The sequence below is a fragment of the Haematobia irritans genome, chromosome 1, assembly GCF_050003625.1.
Source record: "Haematobia irritans isolate KBUSLIRL chromosome 1, ASM5000362v1, whole genome shotgun sequence".
Taxonomy (NCBI): Eukaryota; Metazoa; Arthropoda; class Insecta; order Diptera; family Muscidae; genus Haematobia; species Haematobia irritans.
The window spans coordinates 219,288,454-219,313,011 of record NC_134397.1 but is presented as its reverse complement, the minus strand read 5'-3'; the positions used below and the strand labels follow the sequence as shown (position 1 = coordinate 219,313,011).

The window sequence follows — 24,558 nt, the reverse complement described above, 5'->3', positions numbered from 1 at the left end:
TTATAGATATAAAAATTTTGACAAAATTTTCTATAGATATAAAAAATTTGACATATATCAATAATCTGTTGACAATATTTTCTACAGAATTAAAATGTTGACAAAATTTTCTATAGAAATTAAATTATTACAAAGTTTTGTAAAGAAATAAAATTTTGACAAAATTCTCTATAGAAATAAATGGGAATAAAGTTTTGACAAAATTTTCTACAGAAATTTAATTTTGACAAAATTTTCTATAGAAATAAAATTAAAAATAAAAAACTATAGAAATAAAATATAGACAAAATTTTCTATAAAAATAAAATGTTCACAAAATTTTCTATAGAAATAAAAATTTTCTAAAGAAATTTAATTTTGACAAAATTTTCTATATCAATAAAATGTTGACAATATTTTCTACATAATTAAAATGTTGACAAAATTTTCTATAGAAATAAAATTTTTACAAAGTTTTCTAAAGAAATAAAATTTTGACAAAATTCTCTATAGAAATAAATGGGATTTAATTTTGACAAAATTTTCTATAGAAATAAAATTAAAAATAAAAACTATAGAAATAAAATATTGACAAAATTTTCTATAGAAATAAAATGTTGACAAAATTTTCTAAAGAAGTTTAATTTTGACAAAATTTTCTATAGAAATAAAAATTTTGACTAAATTTTTTATGGAAATAAAATTAAAAATAAAAAAACTATAGAAATAAAATATTGACAAAGTTTTCTACAGAAATAAAATGTTGACAAAATTTTCTATAGAAATAACAATTTTGACAAAATTTTCTACAGAAATAAAATGTTGACAAAATTTTCTAAAGAAATTTAATTTTGACAAAATTTTCTATAGAAATACAATTTTTGACTAAATTTCAATAGAAATAAAAATGTTGACTACATTTTCTATACCAATAAAATTAAAAATAAAAAAACTATAAAAATAAAATGTTGACAAAATTTTGACAAAATTTTCTATACAAATAAAATTTTAAAAATATTTTCTATAGAAATAAAATTTGACAAAATTTTCTATAGAAATAAATGGGAATAAAATTTTGACAAAATTTTCTATAGAAATGCAATTTTGACAAAATTTTCTATACAAAAAAAATTTTAACAATATTTTCTATAGAAATAAAATTTGACAAAATTTTTTATAGAAATGCAATTTTGACAAAATTTTGACAAAGTTTTCTATACAAATAAAATTTTAACAATATTTTCTATAGAAATAAAATTTGACAAAATTTTCTATAGAAATAACTGGGAATAAAATTTTGACAAAATTTTCTATAGATATTAAATTTTGACAGATTTTTTATAGATATTAAATTTTGACAAAATTTTCTACAGAAATTAAATTATGACAAAATTTTTTATAGAAATAAAATTTTAAAAAAATTTTGTATATACAATTTTGAAAAATTTGACAAAATTTTCTATACAAATAAAATTTTAACAATATTTTCTATAGAAAAAAAAAAATTGCCAAAATTTTCTATAGAAATAAATGGGAATAAAATTTTGACAAACTTTTCCATAGATATTAAATTTTGACAAAATTTTCTATAGATATTAAATTTTGACAAGATTTTCTATAGAAATAAAAATTTTGATTAAATTTTCTATAGAAATAAAATTAAAAAAAAAATCTATAGAAATAAAATTTTGACAACATTTCTTATAGAAATAAAATTTTAACAAAATTTTCCTTAGAAATAAAAACGTTGACAAAATTTTATATAGAAATAAAATTTTTACAAAGTTTTCTACAGAAATAAAATTTTGATAAAAGTTTCTATACAAATAAATTTTTACAATATTTTCTATACGAATAAATGGGGATAAAATGTTGAAAAAAAATTTAATAGATATTGAATTTCTATAGGAATAAATGGGAATAAAATTTTGACAAAATTTTCAATAGATATTAAATTTTGACAAAATTATCTACAGAAATAAAAAAGACTAAAGTTTCTATAGGAATAAATTAAAAAAAATCTATAGAAATAAAATTTTGACAAAATTTTCTAGAGACATACAAATGTTGACAAAATTTTCTATAGAAGTAACATTTTTGCAAAGTTTTCTATAGAAATAAAATGTTGACAAAAATTTCTATACAAATAAAATTTTAGCAATAAAGGGTAATACGGTCAAAATCTGGTCAAGGGAAAATGCGTGTAAATCGGTGAAATCGTTTATTTAAAAAATCAAATTAAATTTCTTTTTCAAGTTCAATTAGTATAAAATTCAGGAAAAATATTCAGTTAGGCTTTCGCTTTTCCAAATCCGAATTGCCGGGCCTCACGCTTGACGCCTGACACCGGATTTTGTACAGCCACCTTGTCCACCTTCTTCGCCGCAGAAAGCCAGTTTGCCTTGAACTGCTGCTCGTCCTTAGCAGTTTTTTTGGTCTTCTTTAGGTTCCGCTTGACAATAGCCCAGTATTTCTCAATTGGGCGGAGCTCTGGCGTGTTGGGAGGGTTCTTGTCCTTGGGAACCACCTGCACGTTGTTGGCGACGTACCACTCCATGGCCTTTTTACCGTAATGGCAAGATGCCAAATCCGACCGAAACAGTACGGGACAACCTTGTTTCTTCAGGAAAGGCAGCAGACGTTTATTCAAAACACTCTTTTACATAAATTTCTTGGTTGACAGTCCCGGAAGCTATGAAAATGCTGCTTTTCAAGCCACAGGTACAGATGGCTTGCCAAACCAGATATTTCTTTGCGAACTTTGACAGTTTTATGCGCTTGAAAATATCTGCTACCTTTTCCCTTCCTTTTGCCGTATAAAACTCCTGTCCCGGAAGCTGCTTGTAGTCGGCTTTGACGCAGGTTTCGTCGTCCATTACCACGCAGTCAAACTTCGTCAACATCGTCGTGTACAGCCTCCGGGATCACGCTATGGCCGTCGTATTTTGTTTATCATCGCGATTTGGAGTCACTACCTTCTTGTAAGTCGATAGTCCGGCTCGATGCACGCTTGTAGACGATACACCCAGCTTATTTGCGGCATCTCGGAGAGAGAGGTTAGGGTTTCGCTTGAAACTACCGGCAACTCTCTTTGTCGTCTCAGCGGCTTCCGGTTTTCGATTTCCCCCCGATCCAGACTTCCTGGCTGTCGACAAACATTCCCCAAACACTCTAGTTACATTTGTAACGGTTGATTTGGCAACTTTTAGCGATTTTGCTTTTAACAACTGAAGAGAGAATTCCAAAATCAAAATAGAAGCAACATTCTACACACACACACCTTCAAAATGAGGGGTGATCAGGTTTTTTAAATGCAAAATTGAAAGAAATACGTCAAGTTTATATTGACCAAATTTTGACCGTATCACCCTTTATTTTCTAAAGAAATAAAATTTGACAACATTTTCTATAGAAATAAATGGGAATAAAATTTTGACAAAATTTTCTATAGATATTAAATTTTGACAAAATTTTCTATAGAAATAAAAAGTTTGACTAAATTTTCTATAGAAATAAAATTAAAAAAAAAAAAAACTATAGAAATAAAATTTTGACAACATTTCTTATAGAAATAAAGTTTTAATAAAATTTTCTATAGTAATAAAAATGGTGACCAAATTTTATATAGAAATAAAATTTTTACAAAGTTTCCTACAGAAAAAAAAAAATTTAATAAAATTCTCTATACAAATAAAATTTTTATAATATTTTCGATAGGTATAAATGGGAATAAAATTTGACAAAATTTTAAATAGATATTAAATTTTGACAAAATTTTCTACAGAAATAAAAATGTTGACTAAAATTTCTATAGAAATAAATTAAAAAAAAAATCCATAGAAATAAAATGTTGACAAAATTTTCTATAGACATAAAAATGTTGACAAAATTTTCTAGAGAAATGAAATTTTTACAAAAATTTCTATAGACATAAAATTTTCACAAAATTTTCTACAGAATAAAATTTTGATAAAGTTTTCTATAGGAATCGAATTTTGCACAATAAAATTTTTGTGTATGGTAGTATTTTGGTAAAATGTTCTCCAAATTTGATATATTAGTGTGTGATTGTAAAACACAAATTTTAACAAAATTTTCTATAGAAATAAAATTTTGATAAAATTTTTCTATAGAAATAAAATGTTCACAAAATTTTCTAGAGAAATGAGATTTTTACAAAAATTTCTATAGACATAAAATTTTCACAAAATTTTCTACAGAAATAAAATTTTGATAAAGTTTTCTATAGGAATCGAATTTTGCACAATAAGATTTTTGTGTATGGTAGTATTTTGGTAAAATGTTCTCCAAATTTGATATATTATTATGTGATTGTAAACCACTTCAAGCAGCTCTAAGCATCACTGACAATTTATTGGGGTTTGAGGCTGATACTCTCTATTCAAGAATCAGCTCTAATATTATAACTTCTAAATTCTTCTTCACCAATACTATTATAATATCCTTTTCATTTATTTTGGTCTTATAGAAAAACTAAAAATATCCTTTTGAATGTATTTCAGTACTAAACTTTAACTCTAAAAATGCATCGTATTCCTATCTTTATGGTCTCTATTGTGTGTATACTCTTAGATAACCTCAATTTTTATAATTTCACCCTATGGTAATTGGGAGTTTTATGAAAAAGAGTAATGTTCATCCATTTAATTTTAATATATCCCTTCAATCATGCTTATCCATATCTCTTTTAATACAATCCCTGAGATGTCATAAGAATTTAATAGGATTTTTATATTTCACAAGAGTTTTACTAAAATAACTAAAATATTTATCACATTTAGAGTGCATATACATGGAGTGGGTGTGATGTTTCTCTGCGTTGTTTTCGAGTTGATTTTATTTAAAAGGCATCCAATGCCAACAGCGGGTTATAAGGTCAGTGAAATTAAATTAGTGAAATGGAAAAAGTCCTTGTAATTGCAATATACACTAAACTATTAAATGTGCTATTTACTGCATAATTTTGACTTTTCATATTATTGAGGGTGATATCTTTGTATTCAATTTCAAATAGTATTCCGGTCGTTAAATAATGGATAAAAAATCTATTATTTTAAAGCTCTGTCTATGTGCATTAGCGGTGTGCGGAGGTGTTAGCCACTGTATGCAATTTGTTTAATTACACATCATAATTTTTAAATTGCTCTCATTGTACATTAAAAAGGTTTACACACTTGTGCATATTTGTGAACAAATAATAAGGCTCACGAATTTAAAAGGTCTAAATGACACTCACACATACACACACGTTAGTGTTTGCCTGAATAAATATATTCACTATCACACTTTAGTAAATTTCATTCCAAATCTCTCACCCATAGCCAAAACTGACAGTCTGAAAATAAACTGAAATGCATTCACTTTCCCGTGAATATTCGGGATTATACACTCGACAGTGTGTTTGTGTGTGTGTGTTTCTATTTAAACACCATCATTTCCACTACGATTTAAAATTCTCTTTTAGTAGTCTCCTTGTGTGATGTTACAAAAACTTTTACGCCTTGCTTCGCTCCCACTCTCTCTCTCTCTCTCACACAATCATACTGTTAACACCGAGAACTAGTAAAACTAAAACAACAACTGCACAGTGGTGTATTTTGATGGAATTTCCATATTAAACAAACATTGATGAAGATAAAATTTTATGTATTTTTGTGGGTTATTTAGGATAATTAAAACTAATGGCATTTTTTTTTTGAACAATGTAATCATTTACATTTTAATTACTCATAGATTAAGATAATGTTAAAATGTTATATGCAAATTAGAGTTTTTTCAAATAGAAATTACCATTATTTTTATTTGAATGTTAACATATGCATTGTAAAAAATCATAGTTATAACTAAACGAAAAATATATTATTTATAAGTTTATAGAATAATAGTTCAAACTACATCTGGTACATCCACCCAAAGTAGAGAGAAGATATTATTTGATACCACATCTACACAAATCTACTCACACCATAAACAGGGACTCCATTACGTTTAGCAAGGGAGAAGCTATCAACCATCACGCGTTGATTTCAGCCATGAGGATATGCAAAAGAAAATCTTTAATAATCGTATCATTTGATTAAAAAAATTTAATCTTTCATCCATGTGAATTTAAGCAAACACATGAAACGTGAGTTCGGTATAGTCGGATGTTGTACTAAACTATTAGTTAAAAATAAACAAATGTTATAATTATTGCTTTAGTTAGAGAGAATTCTGTCACTAAAACTCAGTTTTAGTAGAATACCAATTTAATTCAAATCGGTGAGATAAATGATGTGTGTGTGTGAGAGAGAGAGAGAGTTCAACGTCTGTAGCGTTATAAAGAATTTGATGGTTCGACGGCGTCTGCTCAAGCAAATCAATTAGTTGTGTTTAAGTATCGGTATAACTAAACAACAAAATTCAGGTTACTATCATTTCCATTTAAAATTGAGCATTTTGTGAACAGGTTACTATCCTTTCTAAACCGATCGTCTGATAGATGACAGATTTGTTCAACTGACCTTTCACTTTATTGTTTTTGAGCGTAAAAAAGCATTTTGATATACTGCATTCCAAAAAAAAAAAAACGTAGCTTCGTTAGAGCCATCCAGCACTTAAATGTGAATAAATATTTCTGGTGCCAGTGCTCGTTACTGTGATACTGACAGCAGTAAGAAACCCATAAATGCTCCGAATGTGAACTCCAGCTTTTATCGAAATCCACGCCGCAGTGGTAGAAAACTTGAGCATAACGCGAGAACGGATGCAGCACATATTAAAAAAAAAAAGATTGAACTAAAGCCACTGAAGCTTCCAAAAGACCAAGAGTTCGCCGATTCACAAAAAAGTTAGACTGAAATGAGTCAGTTACAAAAGTGGCCAGTTAACGAATTTGGTTGAGAAGCCATTATAAATTGAGCAGTTTGTGAACAAACAAAATGGTCGGATTTACTAAAAGCAATATTGAAGACCAGAGTAGGTAAACACTTCGGTTGCAAACCATGGGCATTCCAAAAGGTAATGGTGTAGGCCGAATCAGATGAATTTTGGTCTTCCAAGAGGCTCCGGAGGTCAAATCTGGGGATCGGTTTATATCGGGGCTATATATAATTATGGACCGATGTGGACCAATTTTTGCATGGTCATTAGAGACCATATACCAACACCATGTACCAAATTTAAGCCGGAGCGGATGAAATTTGCATCTCTTGGAGGCTCCGCAAGCTAAATCGGGGGATCGGTTTATATGGGGGATATATATTGTTATTGACCGATGTGGACCATTTGCGTGGTCATTAGAGACCATATACCAACACCATGTACCAAATTTCAGCCGGATCGGATGAAATTTGCTTCTCTTACAGGCTCCGCAAGCCAAATCGGGGGATCGGTTTATATGAGGGCTATATATAGTTATTGACCGATGTGGACCAATTTTTGCATAGTTGTTAGAGATCATATACCAACACCATGTACCAAATTTGAGCCGGATCGGATGAAATTTTCTTCTCTTAGAGCAATCGCAAGCCAAATCTGGGGGTCCGTTTATATGGGGGCTATACTAAAATTGGACCGATATGGCCCATTTGCAATACCATCCAATCTACATCAATAACAACTACTTGTGCCAAGTTTCAAGTCGATAGCTTGTTTCGTTCGGAAGTTAGCGTGATTTCAAAAGACGGACGGACATGCTCAGATCGACTCAGAATTTCACCACGAAATATTGCTCTAAGACCCCATATATACTTTATGGGGCCTTAGAGCAATATTTCGATGTGTTTCAAAACGGAATGACAAAGTTAATATACCCCCATCTTATGGTGGAGGGTATAAAATTGAGATTGGACTAAAGCCATTGAAGCTTCAAAAAGAGCAAGAGTTCGCCGATGCACAAAAAAGTTAGACTGAAATGAGTCAGTTATAAAAGTGGCCACTTAACGAATTTGGTTGAGAAGCCATTTCACATGGAGCATTTTGTTAATAAACAAAATGGTCGGATTTAATAAAAGCAATATTGAAGACCAGAGTACCGATGAGTAATGGTGTATGCCGCCGTAACGGCCGATGGTTGCTCACTGCTCGTATTCATCGATTCTGGCGGTCAAAATAAGTTCCAAATATTATAAAGACAATATTGAAGCCCTCAGTAGGCAAAAATTTCGACAATTCGAATAAATCTAAATTAATTCTAAAATTTGATGTTGTTTCCGACATTTTTTGCTTTTGAACAATAAAATTTAAAAAAAAGCGTTTTACTTTGTTGCATTACATACCAGCCACCCTGTGGACATCTCAAGGGAAGTTAACAGTGCGGCTGCTTGTCTACATTATTCAATTGTGTATACGATTCTCCTAATCGGTGTTCAGCTTCAAGAGGCCGATTAACCGAAGCCAAAGTTTTTTTTTGTTCAATAATTTTGTTCATTATCTTTTTGTTTATTTTAGTTTAGCAGGGATTTACTTTTTAATACAAAGTTCGCACTATGCTAGAAATCGCCTTTTTTAACATTTGATATGGATTTAAGGTCTCCATCGATAAGCGTGACCAGCTGGAGAAAATGTACAAAAAATCCTTTAATTACTTTAATTTAGGAAAATATTCGGCTTTGACCAAAAAAACCCGCATCGGTCGAGCTCTAATACAAATCAATAAATTTGAATTTAAAAAGTATTAATTTTGCAGAATTATATGCATTTTTTTGAAAAAATATTTTTTCTTTTGTTAAGAAGAAAAGAAAGAATTGAAGAAAAATTATTTTGTTATTATTATTAAGAAGGAAAAAAAATATAAATATAAACTAAAAACTTCCTTTAAAATGTATTTGTTGATTCCAGGATATATTTGCAATCCCCGCCAACTTCGTAGCTGTTTTGTGGCTAATTGTTTTTTGCCTAATTGCCCACATACATAATTACATTTATATAAATTATTATACTGTAATTCTATGAATATTTGGTGCGAAAATATTAATTATGTTAAATATTCATGAATGTTTAGTATACAAAAATTGATATAAACTCAACTGCTAGTTGATAGCATTAAAATGGTTTTGCGAATGTCACTAATTATCTGGTGAGCCGGAAATAAATTCACCATAGGTTGAACATTGTTGTTGTATAGTTATAATGTTAGATGGGATATGCAATGGGAGATCCTGTACACTCCTTATACATAAAGAGTAATATCTCTGTTAATACATGCATGTTGGGGTGTATGTTTCCATTACACTGTTAACATGCAAGATTACAATCATAGTAACATAGACACTAGAGCAGTTTTATTTACTTCTTAGAGAGCCGGAAATAAATTCACCCATTGTTGTTATATAGTTATAATGTTAGAGGGTATATGCAATGGGAAATCCTGTACACACCTTACACATAGAGAGTAATATATCTGCTAATACATGTTTTTTGCTGTGTAAGTTTCCATTACACTGTTAACATGGAAGATTATGTTAACATAGATGGATAGATACAGTTTTAGTTCTCAGAGTGGGAGATAAACTAATTTTTTTAATGTGTCGAGAAATTGATAAGCGAACTGATATCTTAAATGTATTTAAAATTTGTATAAAATTCATATAACAGCTAACAATTATTATCAATTTTGTTCTTAATGAGATATTGAGATATGAGAGATATTTATTCTTAGAGAAGGCAAATATGCCTATTTTCTAATATTTAATTGTAGCTCTCGAGTAATTCGAATTTATATTGCTTCTTAAGCATTCAGAAAGTTTCATTTTTATCCGATTTCCTTGTAGTTATTAACACGAAGTTGTTATGAAAATCTGTAAGTTTTTTCATTTGACTAAAACTATAAGAAATTTATTTTTTTGCCATTCTCACGAATTTCTCTAATTTTCTCTCTTGACGATTCCTCATCCGTATTTGCTTTTCTCTTGTTTAATATAATTAACAATTAAAATTACATTTAGCGCATATATTTTTGTACATTTTTTTTCTATCATATTCTCATCAATTTAATTTTGTATTACAAAAGAAAAATCCGGAAATGTATTTTTTCATTACATTTTATAATTAAATCTATGGTCAGTCCTAATTAGATTCGTGGTAAATGTTCTTTGATGTAATCTCATTGCCACATTGTCATTGAATATCACTTTGGCGACCTATATAAGATGTGAAAAAAAATGAATGTAACATCTGATTAGACACTACAAATCAGGCAAAGTTCAAAAGTGCTTGTTCATCTATGGCTGTCTTATAATTTTTTTCAAAAGAATATTCAAGAGTAAGCAGTTTACGCTTTGTGTGGTCCTTCAATGAGCGTCAGCTAAAGAAAATTTAAAATATTTTTTGATGAAAGGATAAGTAAGGATGTACAATTAAAAATTAAAAAAAAAAAACCTATAGGTGGTTTTTCTTGATACTTGTCGTACATGCTCTTTAAAATAAGTTAAATCAAATGTTAAAATTTCTTGAAATATTTTTGTAAGGGCTCTATAATTTTGACATTATTAAAAGTCCTCAAATTGAGTGATATAAATCGCAAAATAAATTCATATAGACGTGGTATGTGTAATATACTACACAACGTTGATGATGATGATAGAGAGCATTTTGTCAAGTGTTATTAATAATGACAATATATTATTTGACTGGTTTGATGATTGGCTTGACTTGTCGTCTGTCGTCTCTTCTTTGATATTGCTGAGAAGAGATTTTTTTACGACAATATGATATAAAAAAGACCTAGGGTTTGTAAGAGGGATACCACAATGTCCCAAAATTTGTGGTTATTCTATGTTGTAAGTTTGTTGGAAATTTTTCTTTCAATTTTTCCTCTTTTGTTAGCTATGGTGTTGAACTAAATGAATGTCCTGCCATGTTCATGGGTGTTGGCTTTGGGATTTCGACATACATGTTTAAATGACCATTTTTTTTTGGTTTACAACAAGACAACCAAATGATGGGGGTATCTTCTTATAGAAAATTTTCTAACATATAAAAACGTATGTATATGGCGATTTGATAGTGTATATTGTGTGTGTGTGTGTTTGATAAATCTTTCGTGGTCTCGGGCTTTGATATGGATCATTTATAAAATCAAATAAAAAAAAATTGTTAATAAAAAATTTCATGTTCGACCATGTGATGTTCATGTAATGCACAATGAAAAGTTATAGTCTTGGCCTTCTCATGGAGTGTTTATATGAATTTATATTTCTGTGTTTCTTAGCAATTCTTTGTGTTTGAAAAAAATTATATTAGCTTGATAATAGAGTCTTTGTATTGCAAGAAGTTAGTAATGTTTCAATTACCCATGGAAGATATGTTATTTTTTTAAGGTTTCTTTAATAAAGTCTTTGTGTTTTTTTTTTTTTTGAGGAAACCTATGAGGGTAAATTCAAAATATAGCTTTAATAGTAAAAATAAGTAAAAAATTAGTGCCTAAACTTAATGAGTAAGGAAACCATTGCGCCTTGCTAATCGCTTGACAGAGCGCTTCTAGGCAATCTGGTATGCAAATTCCACATGAAGCACAAAGTAAAAAATTGGTAAAGTCTTGCAAATTGGTGTATGGAGTTATTTTTTTTTTCAAAAGCCAACCACAAAAACAGATGCAAAATTAAAAAACAAAAACCTTTTGTCCCTAATTGTGTAAAATTCAGTTAATTAAATATTTTTAATATTTTACTTACGACTTTAATTACAGAATATTTGGTGATAATTACCTGTAATTAAATAAAAAGAAAATTTTGGATTATTAATCAAATATTTTTTTTTTTGGAAAAATACATAAAATATATTTTTTATTATTAGTCTGAGATTGTAGGTTTTAGGGCTAGATCAATTAAAATTTTTGGGAAATTTTTAATAAAGTAATAAATGTTACAAAGAAATTAAAATTTTATTAACCATTTGGAAACTTTATTTTGTTTTTAATTTTAAAAATATTTTTTTAGTTTTTTGTTTATATACGAATAATCACATAAACATAAACTGAAGTTTATAAAAAAATAATAAAAACAATTCTTAAATATTAAAAAGTATATACGGCCGTAAGTTCGGCCAGGCCGAAGCTTATGTACCCTCCACTATGGATTGCGTAGAAACTTCTACTGAAGACTGTCATCCACAATCGAATTACTTGGGTTGCGGTAAAACTTGCCGATGGCAAGGTATCTTAAAACTTCCTAACACCGTAATATATACCACATAGTCCATACGTGGTATATATTAAACTAAAAAAGGCCAATTAAATACGTATATAATTAAGTTTAAAGTTTCTATAGAAATAAAATTTTGACAAAATAAAATTTTGACAGCATTTTCTATAGAAATAAAATTTGGAAACAATTTTCTATAGAAATAAAATTTGGAAAAAATTTTCTATAGAAATAACATTTGGAAAAAATTTTCTATAGAAATAAAATTTGGAAAAAATTTCCTATAGAAATAAAATTTTGACAAAATTTTCTATAGAAATAAAATGTTGACAAATTTTTCTATAGAAATAACATTTTGACAATGTTTTCTATAAAAATAAAATGTTGGTAGATTATTTTTGGCTCGAGTGGCAACCATGATTATGAACCGATATGGACCAATCATTGTGTGATTGGTGATCGGCTATATATAACTATAGACCGATATGGACCAATTATGGCATGGTTATAAGCGGCCTTATACTAACACCTCGTTGCAAATTTCAACCGGATCGGATGAATTTTGCTCCTCCAAGAGGCTCCGGAGATCAAATCTGGGGAACGGTTTATATGGGGGCTATATATAATTATGAGCCGATGTGGACCATGGTCATTAGAGAACATATACCAACACCCTGTACCAAATTTCAGCCGGATCGGATGAAATTTGGTTCTCTTAGAGGCTCCGCAAGCCAAATCGGGGGATCGGTTTATATGGGGGCTATACGTAATTATAACCCGATATGGACCAATTTTTGCATGGTTATTAGAGACCACATACTAACACCATGTACCAAATTTCTGCCGGATGGGATGACATTTGATTCTCTTTGAGCAATAGCAAGCCAAATTTGGGAGTCCGTTTATATGGGGGCTATACGTAAAAGTGGACCGATATGGACCAATTTTTGCATGGTTGTTAGAGACCATATACTAACATCATGTACCAAATTTCAGCCAGATCGGATGAAATTTGCTTCTCTTAGAGCAATCGCAAGCCAAATTTGGGGGTCCGTTTTTATGGGGGCTATACGTAAAAGTGGTCCGATATGGCCCATTTGCAATACCATCCGACCTACATCAATAATGACTACTTGTGCCAAGTTTCAAGTCGATAGCTTGTTTCGTTCGGAAGTTAGCCTGATTTCAACAGACGGACGGACGGACATGCTCAGATCGACTCAGAATTTCACCAGGACCCAGAATATATATACTTTATGCGGTCTTAGAGCAATATTTCGATGTGTTACAAACAGAATGACAAAGTTAATATACCCCCATCCTATGGTGGAGGGTATGAAAAAAATATATAGAATTATTACAAAATATATCCAAAAGTAATTTGCCTTAGATCTGACTTCTAAAACTGGCCATACCAAATGACATAGAAACCCATAGGAATTAAATAAAAATCGCTCCAAATTATCGAAACGATGTGGCTCTGAAATTGAAATGAAATCGAATGATAATGTATCAGCTCAAATCTATAATTTTCCTGATAAAATGTTCGTAGCAATTGGGTCTCTGTTACTCAAGAAAGGGAAACATTTTGCGGAAGATGTGAAGCCATGAATTTAGTACATATCTTCGCAACGCCCAGAGAGTAACAAGATAGACACATAGGGTCCTTGACAATAATGCTCAAGACCGACCCCTTAGTCGATCTAGCCATGTCCATCTGTATTTATACACTTTTTTGTGATAAAGTTCTAGATCACAGATTTATTCCAATCGACTTTAAATTTAGCACAACTATCGATTTTGGAAATTTGGGTCAGATTTAGATAAACCCAGTAAAAAAGCGTCGCCAAATAAGTAGTGAAAACGTTATTTTTGGATCCGAAAGTGATGCAAAATTGGCAAAAAGCCCAAAAAATGACTTTAGATTTTTTTATTTTAAATAAGTATTTCTTAAATTTTTCTACTAACATCATGCTCGGCCACAAAACAATAGCTTATTTAAATTTTAAGTATAGAGATTTTTTAAACGTCAAAAATTTATGTCCAAATATCGGTTCAGATTTTAGTATATCCTAATGGGAACATTTTGTCGACAAAAATGCTAAATCCAATCTGAAAAAATTATGAATTTTTGAAAATATTTGAAGTCAAACGTTTCAGACAAGCGTTAGAATCCATTAAAAATTATAAAAATTATTTATTTGACAAAATATCACAGAATTTTTTAATTTACATCCAAAACATTGAATTCGGATCACACCTAAAGAAGTGATGCAAATTCAGTGCAACGGCTGTTGAAATGGAGGACTTCCGTCCTATGACAAGCCCATGTTAAATTCATCGCTTCTGCGTCAATTTAGCACCACTTTCGGATCCGAAAAAAAAACCTTTTCATTACATTTTTGGCGACGTTTTTTATACCCTCCACCATAGGATGGGGGTATATTAACTTTGTCATTCCGTTTGTAACACATCGAAATATTGCTCTAAGACCCCATAAAGTATATATATTCTGGGTCGTGGTGAAATTCTGAGTCGATCTGAGCATGTCCGTCCGTCCGTCCGTCTGTTGAAATCACGCTAACTTCCGAACGAAACAAGCTATCGACTTGAAACTTGGCACAAATTGTTGTTATTGATGTAGGTCGGATGGTATTGCAAATGGGCCATATCGGTCCACTTTTACGTATAGCCCCATATAGACGGACCCTCAAATTTGGCTTGCAAAGCCTCTAAGAGAAACAATTTTCATCCGATCCGGCTGAAATTTGGTACATGTTGTTAGTATATGGTCTCTAACAACCATGCAAAAATTGGTCCACATCGGTCCATAATTATATATAGCCCACATATAAACCGGTCCCCCGATTTTACTTGCAGAGCCTCTAAGAGAAACAATTTTCATCCAATCCGGCTGAAATTTGGTACATGGTGTTAGTGTATGGTCTCTAACAACCATGCAAAAATTGGTTCACATCGGTCCATAATTATATATAGCCCCCATCATAAGCGTAGGAAGGCCTCTGGGGAGGGGGCTTAGACCCCCCCAGAAAAAATTTAGCCCCCCCAGAATTTGAAAACCTATTTACGATTTTACATTTTTATAAAAATTAAACAAGTATATACTCGTACAATGCACAAAGTTCCACTAAATACTTTCATGAACAATCGAATTACTTGGGTTGTGGTAAAAGTCTGATATTTATGAAATAAAGCTGTGGTTGAACTTATGATTTAGTTGAATAAAAAATAGTAATTGATATTAAAACTATTCTTTCATAAATTAATATCTTAATAACGCTGCAAAAAAGCGTCGCCAAAAAAAGAAGTGAAAATGTTCTTTTTGGGTCTGAAAGTGGTACAAAATTGGCGGAGAAGCGATGAATGTAATATGAACTTGTCATAAAACGAATGTCCACCGTTTCAACAGCCGTTGCAATGAATTTGCACCACTTCTTAAGGTGTGATCCGAATTCAGTGTTTTGAATGTGAATTAAAAATTTTGTGATATTTTCCCAAATAAATAATTTTTATACTTTTTTATGAATTTTAATGCGTTCTAACGCTTGTTTGAAACGTTTTCCCTCGAATATTTTCAAATATTATCGATTTTTCTATAATGGATTTAGCAAAATTTGAATAATTTGTACCATTTTATTTATTCTTACTCTTTTTTTAAACTATTTGAAAAAAGAAAACAAAAAATTACGCATTAAAATATAAAAAAATGAAGTAAAAAAACTGCTTGTGTAGTTAAAATAGTTAACTTCTTTGTGAGGACATTTTTGGAAGTGCTTTTAAAGTTGTGCCTTTAGAACAACTCCCAATTTTTTGCTGGGAAAAGTGTGGAACTACCCTACGGGAAACGGATCAACCACAGAACTGGTACAGGACTAGTCCCTGGTGTGTATGGACCAGTCCCAGTTCTGATCAAAACATATGGAAGGGACCGTCCACTTTAACATGGGTTTGCCATTGACGGAGTAAACTTACATTTTAGGACGCGTCTTGGACTCATCCCAAAGGACACGTTCTGGGACAATTTAGAAGGAGCAACCCATAAACAGGTCCTCAGGAACCAGTCTCGGACAAACTCTTAGAAATCTCTTTCAATTTGGGCTCCTAATCGAACCAGAAATGAAAATTTTTTTTTGAAATATGTCGAACAAAAGGTTATTCTGATAATTTTATTTCACTAAATGTGAAAATTGCAACTAACTGGAGCACAGGTACCAGTTCTGTGATAGGTCCGTCAGTGGCAATTTGCACCAATTTCCCGTAGGGTACTTTTAGTTGCTTTATTATAAATTGATTGTCGAGTTATTTTGATGTCTATTTTTTTATTCAATTTTATGAAATAAAACATTAGTTGAACCTATAAGTTCAGTCTATAAAGTTTTAGCTAGGGGGGCTATAGCCCCCCCCCTAGGAAAATTGTCTAGCTACGCTAATGGCCCCCATATAAACTGATCCCCCGATTTGGCTTGCGGAGCCTCTAAGAGAAGCAAATTTCATCCGATCCGGCTGAAATTTGGTACATGGTGTTAGTATATGGTCTCTAACAACCATGCAAAAATTGGTCCATATCGGTCCATAATTATATATAGCCCCCATGTAAACCGATCACCAGATTTGACCTCCGGAGCCTCTTAGAAGACCAAAATTCATCTGATTCAGTTGAAATTTGGTACGTGATGTTAATATATGGCCTCAAACACTCATGCATAAATTGGTCGATATCGGTCCATAATTATATATAGGCCCCATATAAACCGATCCCCAGATTTGACCTCCGGAGCACCTTGGAAAAGCAAAATTCTTCCCATTCGGTTGAAATTTGGTACGTGATATTAGTATAGGGTATCCAACAACCATGCAGGAATTGGTTCCTATCAGTCCATAATAATATATAGCTCCCATATAAACCGATCCCGAGATTTGACCTCTGGTGCCTTTTGAAGAAGCAAAATTCATCCGATCTGGTTGAAATTTGGTACGTGTTGGTAGCATATGACATTTAACAACCATGTGAGTTGAAATTTGTGGATGAAAGTCTTTCGTATAAATTTCTAGGCAAACCATGGTGGAGGGTACATAAGATTCGGCCTGGCCGAACATACGGCCGTATATACTTGTTTTTGTTGGGATCTTCATCATTTCTGTATACATATGGGATATATTGTCCAAATCAATAGTCCACACGAAATAAGTAAAATTTTAAATTAGCCCCTGGGCACCCACAATAAAATCCTGTGCCTCATTATAGTCCAGATGCTCCATTTGCACCCTATTGTATACCGTGAAATAAAGAGGAACAACGTTTTCTATTTTAAATTTTTAAGATGAGCATATTTAGTAATGTAGAAATTAAAGATTTCCATGGAAATCTCATTTACTATACTGAACCATTTTCCATCAAAAAAAGAAAAATTCCCAAATTTATAGAAATTCCCTATCAAATCCCCAAGTCACCAACTCAAAGTGTTTTTTGGCCAAACCGTATTATGACAGCGAATGTGATTGTGGCTAACAGTGAATATTGATAATGAAACAAGTTGGCAAATCCACATAGACAGACCTTTATAGCGATTTTGGTTTTATTTCACAATGCTCAAAAAATTTGTTTTTCGATATAATTTATAAATAAAAAGTCTTTTATAAAATTTCTCAAAACACAACAATAATATTAATGCTTTTTTTGAATTAAATATGCAAAATAAAAATATATACACTGAAAAAGACATTCGCTTCATCAAATCAATCATTCAAAATTGACTTCATTTCATATTCAAACGAAGAACTTTCTAAATAAAATTCTCATCACTTAAAGCGATTTATTTAACTTATTGATAGGATTTTGTTTTTCTAATATTTCCCCCACACCCCCTATTAATAACACTGACATCGTAAAAGGAATATTTGCCTTTGGTAATATCGGTAAAGAGGCGGGGGTAAGGGAAAACAAAAACCAATTCCTATACACTTTTTTTATTCAACAGATTGAAAAGATATTTCACTCTCTTCAGATTGTCAGACCATGGATGCATTCAAGTGATAAATATGAAAAGAAGTTCTTTTATAAATGGTTTTTTGCCAATATACCAATACAGAAATGGGGTATTTGTGTATTCTTTAAAGTTTTACACCAAAACAAAGGGGTTGGGAGATTTCTGGTGAAGGGTAAATTGTCCTCAATATAAGTTAGAGCTAAGGTTCTTAAATCTTTATTGCCATTTAAATTGAAACACAATTTTTGTTTATATTCAACTTATCAAAAGTTTACACAAACAACCAAAGTAAATTTCAAGGGGCCATAAAATTAGGACCAGGAAAACAAAAAGAAAGAAAGACACAAATGTTGATAAGAAAACACAACAAAGTTCTTTGAAAAAGAACAAGGGAATGAGTTAAGTTGTGGGGGGTAGGGGTAAGTCCATCATCTTTCATGAAAAGATTTTAACAAAAAATATGATACCAAGAAGTTGGTAAATTTAAATTCCCAACAATTTACATAAAGAAACCCACTTATAAATGAACATTATTGGCTATTGTTGTTGAGCACAAACCCATAGATATGTCCATTAAATAAATTTGTTAATTATCACCACTACACTTGACTATGAGAATTTATGAATTAACTTTGCTAAGAAGTCAGCCTTATGAAGCCACTGAAAACATTAAAACTTTTCTTGTGCAACCCCCACCCCTGCCCCAAGATAATTGGCATTGAAGCTAAGGAAAATGCTACTCTTCGTAATAAAAGTTTAATAATGAGCTGGTATTCTTACTCGCTCTCTCTCTCTCACTCTCTCGCTCACTCAAAGAATAATTTATTACCTTGGTATGATTCTTCTTATATAGACACAATAAATCTTTATTAGGGGACCAATATTATGGTTTTTTATTGGTCTGTATAATTTTTGTTGTTGGTACCCATCATCATCCAACCAACACCACCACTACCAATCTTCATAAAGTTCAAATTGCCAGAAGATGTTAATTCAGTTGTAATGTTATTGTGGCTGAGAACAATACTCTCACTTACTCACATATACTCACATGAGTTTTTTCTCTTTTTTTATTGTGGCATTAATCTATAAAATCAAATTTATGCATACATTTATTGGTACTTTGAGGCTTATGAGTTATGGCAAAGCGTATGTCATCAATCATACGCTCCCTATTATCACTTTTACGAACGAAAACTTGGTTAGCAAATGGTGTTGGGTGTTATATGAATGTGTGAATATTTTTGACATTGGAATGAAATATAATCAAATATCTACATTAGACTATATTCGAAAATGACAGCAGGCAATACAAGATGATTGTATTTTATACAAATTGAAAGGAGAAAAAACTAAAAGCAAGCTCGTACCATACACTAAACCCAAAGGTAGTACGTAGAAAAAATATCACCTAAATATTTCCAGTTAAAATTTTGATTGACGTTGAAAAATTAAATCAAATTGAAACAATAAAGCCAAACAAAATTTTTTTATTGTTTTTACTTTCAATTCAAATATTATTATTTCTTTTAACAGTTTAATTAAATAATAAAAAAATATTTCAATTAAAAACTTTATGGAAAATTTTGTTGAGGAATATATAACCAGAAAATTCATAAGAAATCAAAAACTCTTACAAGAACATGTTTTTATATAAAGTTAAAAAAAAACAACAAAAAATAATTGATAGCCTCAATTAAAAATTTAATTGCATTACGGTCTCTTAAGTAATTGAGCCAATTAAAAAATTAATTGAATGTATCACGTTCAGATAATGAAGCCAACTCGTTTTTTGTCGTCTGTGCCTAATAATTAATTTTGTCTACTGGCGCCAGGGGCTTGATGGCTAAGATGATATAAATTTGTAAAAAGTATATTTTACTTCTTAAAAATACTTTGATTGGTACAAAATTAGTTGTATTAATTAATTTCGTGACCAGATTTTTTTTTGTTTCTGTGCAGAAATGCCAAAAACGGGAACGAAAAATAAGATCCATTTTTATACACTGTGGAACAGGGTATTATAAGTTAGTGCAACACCCAGAAGTAGACGAGATAGACACATATGATGTTTTCTTTTCTGAAAAAAGTTCTTTGCCTTCATTTTGTCTGTACACAATGCGTATTTTTAAAATGTTGCCAGCAACCTAAAAAATGCTATCATTTCAGCGGACAGAAAAGAATTCGAAGAAGGAAACAGGGCAATCGCAGCACTCTCGTTTGTTGGCGGTGCTGAAAATGCGCGCAATTTGCCTCTATGCGTGGCACTACTTTCACAAGAGAATTCGAACCCTTTTCGTACTTTTGCCTGTTTTTTTTTTTATTAGAAAAGAACCTAAAAAGTAAAATTTCCGGTCAAAATGCAAAAAAGTGCTAATTTTTGTACAAGAAGAGAAAACTCCAATAGTGTCTTTGGCAGTAATGCTCATGGTCGGCTCCTGAGTCGATCTAGCCATAACCATCGGTCAGCCCGTCCGGACAAACGAACAGATACTTTTTTGTGATCAAGATCTAAGTAGCTACTTAAGTCCAATTGATTTCAAATTTGACAAAATTATGTGTTTTTGGTCAGTGTAGAATCCTATAGGTTTTGAAAAAAATCGGTTCAGATGTAGATATATATCTTTCGGCCGGTATTCACTTATATGTCCCCAAAAGCCAGAGTTTTACTCGGATTTATATGAAATCTTGTATAGGGAGTAGAATTAACTTTCTGGATATCCATGCCAAATTTGGTTGAAATCGTTTCAGATATGGATATAGCTCCCATATATATGTTTTTGTGATTCCGGCAAAAATGGTGAAAATACCAAAATTTTCCATATAAAATCGCCACTGCTAAGTCGAAAACTTGTAGAAATGACTTCAATTTTCTTATACTTCTAACACATATCTATCGACCGATAGGTTAGGTTAGGTTAGGTGGCAGCCCGATGTATCAGGCTCACTTAGACTATTCAGTCCATTGTGGAACAACATTGGTGAACTTCTCTCTTTATCTTCTCTCTCTATCGACCGATAAATCATAACTACACTTTTGCGAAGTTGCCTAAAAATTATTTCAGGTTTAAATGTTTCCCATATTTTTATACCCTCCACCGTAGGATGGGGGTATATTAACTTTGTCATTCCGTTTGTAACATATCGAAATATTGCTCTAAGACCCTATAAAGTATATATATTCTGGGTTGTGGTGAAATTCTGAGTCGATATGAGCATGTCCGTCCGTCCGTCTGTTGAAATCACTTCCGAACGAAACAAGCTATCGACTTGAAACTTGGCTCAAGTAGTTGTTATTGATGTAGGTCGGATGGTATTGCATATGGACCATATCGGTCCACTTTTACGTATAGCCCCCATATAAACGGACCCCCAAAATTTGGCTTGCGGAGACTCTAAGAGAAGCAAATTTCACCCGATCCGGCAGAAATTTGGTACATGGTGTAAGTATATGGTCTCTAATAACTATGCAAAAATTGGTCCACATCGGTCAATAATAATATATAGCCCCCATATAAACCGATCCCCCGATTTGGCTTGCGGAGCCTCTAAGAGAAGCAAATTTCATCCGATCCGACTGAAATTTGGTACATGGTATTAGTAAATAGTATCTAAGAACCATTCAAAAATTGGTCCATATCAGTCCATAATTATATATAGCCCTATATAAACCGATCCCCAGATTTGAACTCCGGAGCCACTTGGACGAGCAAAATTCACCCGATCCGGTTGAAATTTGCAACGTGGTGTTAATATATGGCCGCTAATAACCATGCCAAAATTGGTCCATATCGGTCTATAGTTATATATAGCCGATCCCCAATCACACAAAAATTGGTCCATATCGGTTCATAATCATGCCACTCGAGCAAAAATAATCGAACAAAATTTTATTTCTATAGAAAATTTTGTCAAAATGTCATTTCTATAGAAAATGTTGTCGAAATTTTATTCCTATAGAAAATTTTGTCAAATTTTATTTCTATCGAAAATTTTGGCAAAATTTTATTTCTTTTGAAAATGTTGTCAAAATTTTAATCCTATAGAAAATGCTGTCAAAATTTTAAATCTTTTGAAAATTTTGTAAAAATTTTATTTCTATTGAAAATTTTGTCAAAATATTATTTCTATAGAAAATTTGTTAAAATCGTATTTCTAAAGAAAATTTTGTCCAAATTTTACTTCTATAGAAAATGTTGTCAAAATTTTATTTCTATAGAAAATTTTGTCAAACTTAATTATATACGTATTTAATCGGTCATTTTAAGTTTAATATATACCACGTATGGAATACGTGGTATATATTACGGTATTGGGAAGTTTTAAGATACCCTGTCATCGGGAAAAGTTATCAAAATCCAAGTAATTCGATTGTGGATGACAGTCTTCAGTACAAGTTTCTACGCAATCCATGGTGGAGGGTACATAAGCTTCGGCCTGGCCGAACTTACGGCCGTATATACTTGTGTTTTACTAATATTGTGTTCTGTTTTAAGTCTATAGATTTTGTAGAAGTCTAAAAAATGTTGTCCAGATCGAGACAGATTTAAATGTGTGTATTTGGGATAAAAGCCTCTATTACACACAAATTTTTTTCTCTGATTCAATCACGAAATTAATTGACCCAATTAAATTTTTAATTAAAATGTCTTCAATCACAGAAATTAAACAATTAAATCATCCAATTAAAAAATTAATTGATACTATTAATTTTTGTGATTAATTTTTGTTTTAATTAAAAAAAATTGTTGTATCAATTAAATTTTTAATTGAATATTTTTCAAAACTCAATTTAGACTTTAATTGGAAAAATTTCCGTTAAATTTTTTTTTCTGTGTAATAGCACCCAACACTTTTGATGGATTTGATATGGTATCGAAAATACGGATCTACAAAGTGGTACAGGGTATAATATAGTTGGCCCCGCACGACTTTAGACTTTTCTTACTTGTTTTTCGTAAAACTTTGTTCTAATTCGTTCTAATTTAATTTATACAAAATTTAAGTAATACAAATTAATTTAATTGTATTAATATTGAATTAAGAAATAAGTTTGCCATCTTTTATAGCGACTTACATTTTTGTACCAATTTGTAGAAAATCTCAATGTTAACGCTTATAAAGCCATATAGGTTTTATATAAATGATCCTGCCTAACTAGATAATTTATTTTCCTTTATTTTCATTACTAGAATATAAATAATAAATGATATCACCTAATACTTAATTAATATTTCTATCCACATTAAAATGAATCTAGGAAATGACAAAACGGTTTATGTTCAATTAAGATTTCTTCTTAAAATTACACATCTGTTCTTCAGAAGTTTGCCATAACTAGTTTTGCTCCCCTATACACTTTGTTCGCTTGCCAAAGCAAAACACAATAAATACAATTCTAATGATTAAGAAACAAAAGTTATTAATTGACAATCATTATAGACAATTTTTCATTGGAATTGTGGTAGCTGTGATGGTGGTTAGTTGATTCTACTGGTTGCTTTAGTTTCTGCTATTTTTTTTCTCCTAACATATGATATATATTTCAGGTTAAAAAGGAAATCTGGTAAATTTCCCATTTCCTTTTGATTGTCCCCCACCCCCTCCACAAACATCTGTGGATCCTTGGATTTAGTTGTCTATACCACCCATCTCCACTCCATATATTTGGGAGTAAAAACAACGATATCAAAAAGACAAATGTTACTAATTTATAGAAACACTTTTACTGAATTATTTCCAAAATTCGTATCGAGGGGGAGGGGAGTATACAGAACCCTTATGTTAGGTGAAAATCTAATAATGGAGGGCTTTCTGAATGTTCCAATTGTTTTGGTAGTTGGCCTTTTCTGGATGTTTTCAGTTTTTGTCAAGATTCACATTCATCTGTTGTTGAATTTGTTACAGCAAGAGGATTTACTATTTGCAAAGGGAGGGGGAACTGAAGATGTTTTTGGTTTCTTAAATTCTCTTGTATTCAAGAGCTTATGTGGGCATGGGTGTTTGTATGCGCGAGCGTTTGTATGAGAATACGGAAATTTGCCTATAGTATAAACACGAATGTCGGTGTGTGTATCACTCTCTCTCTCCCTCTTTCTCTCGCTGTTTGTTTTTCTTCAATATTACCAAAATGGGTCTTTACTTGATAAAATTTCGAAATATTAAAATCCATTTCCATTTCTATTTGATTTTATACGAATGTCCTCACATTTCGGGATTTTATTGCTTTTATCCCGGATATTGATTATAATCTTAAGGGAAATGGCAAATATTATCATCTTATCTTGGACAAATTTTGTTTTTGTTGTTGTTGTGGACGGAAAAGTTGGATATCCGTTTAATTTTATTTTGATGTTGAGTAGGGTGTAAACATCAAATCTAGTTCGTTTTCTTTTTTTTTTAATGCTATTGTAAATGGACATTTTGAT

The 24,558-nt window shown here is 31.1% G+C and overlaps 1 protein-coding gene across 2 annotated transcripts in view; it reads right to left on the bottom strand.

The window, feature by feature from the left end:
• The window catches only part of Scp2 (Sarcoplasmic calcium-binding protein 2), a 160,132-nt gene that overhangs the window by 108,012 nt on the left and 27,562 nt on the right, over window positions 1-24,558 (bottom strand). Inside the window, exon 2 of one of the 2 annotated variants that reach the window (XM_075292822.1) lies at window positions 11,655-11,687. The exons of the other annotated variant lie outside the window; for it this stretch is intronic. The gene's annotated coding sequence lies outside the window, so the exon portion shown is untranslated. The remainder of the gene's footprint in view (window positions 1-11,654; window positions 11,688-24,558) is intronic. 2 annotated transcript variants of the gene reach the window in all.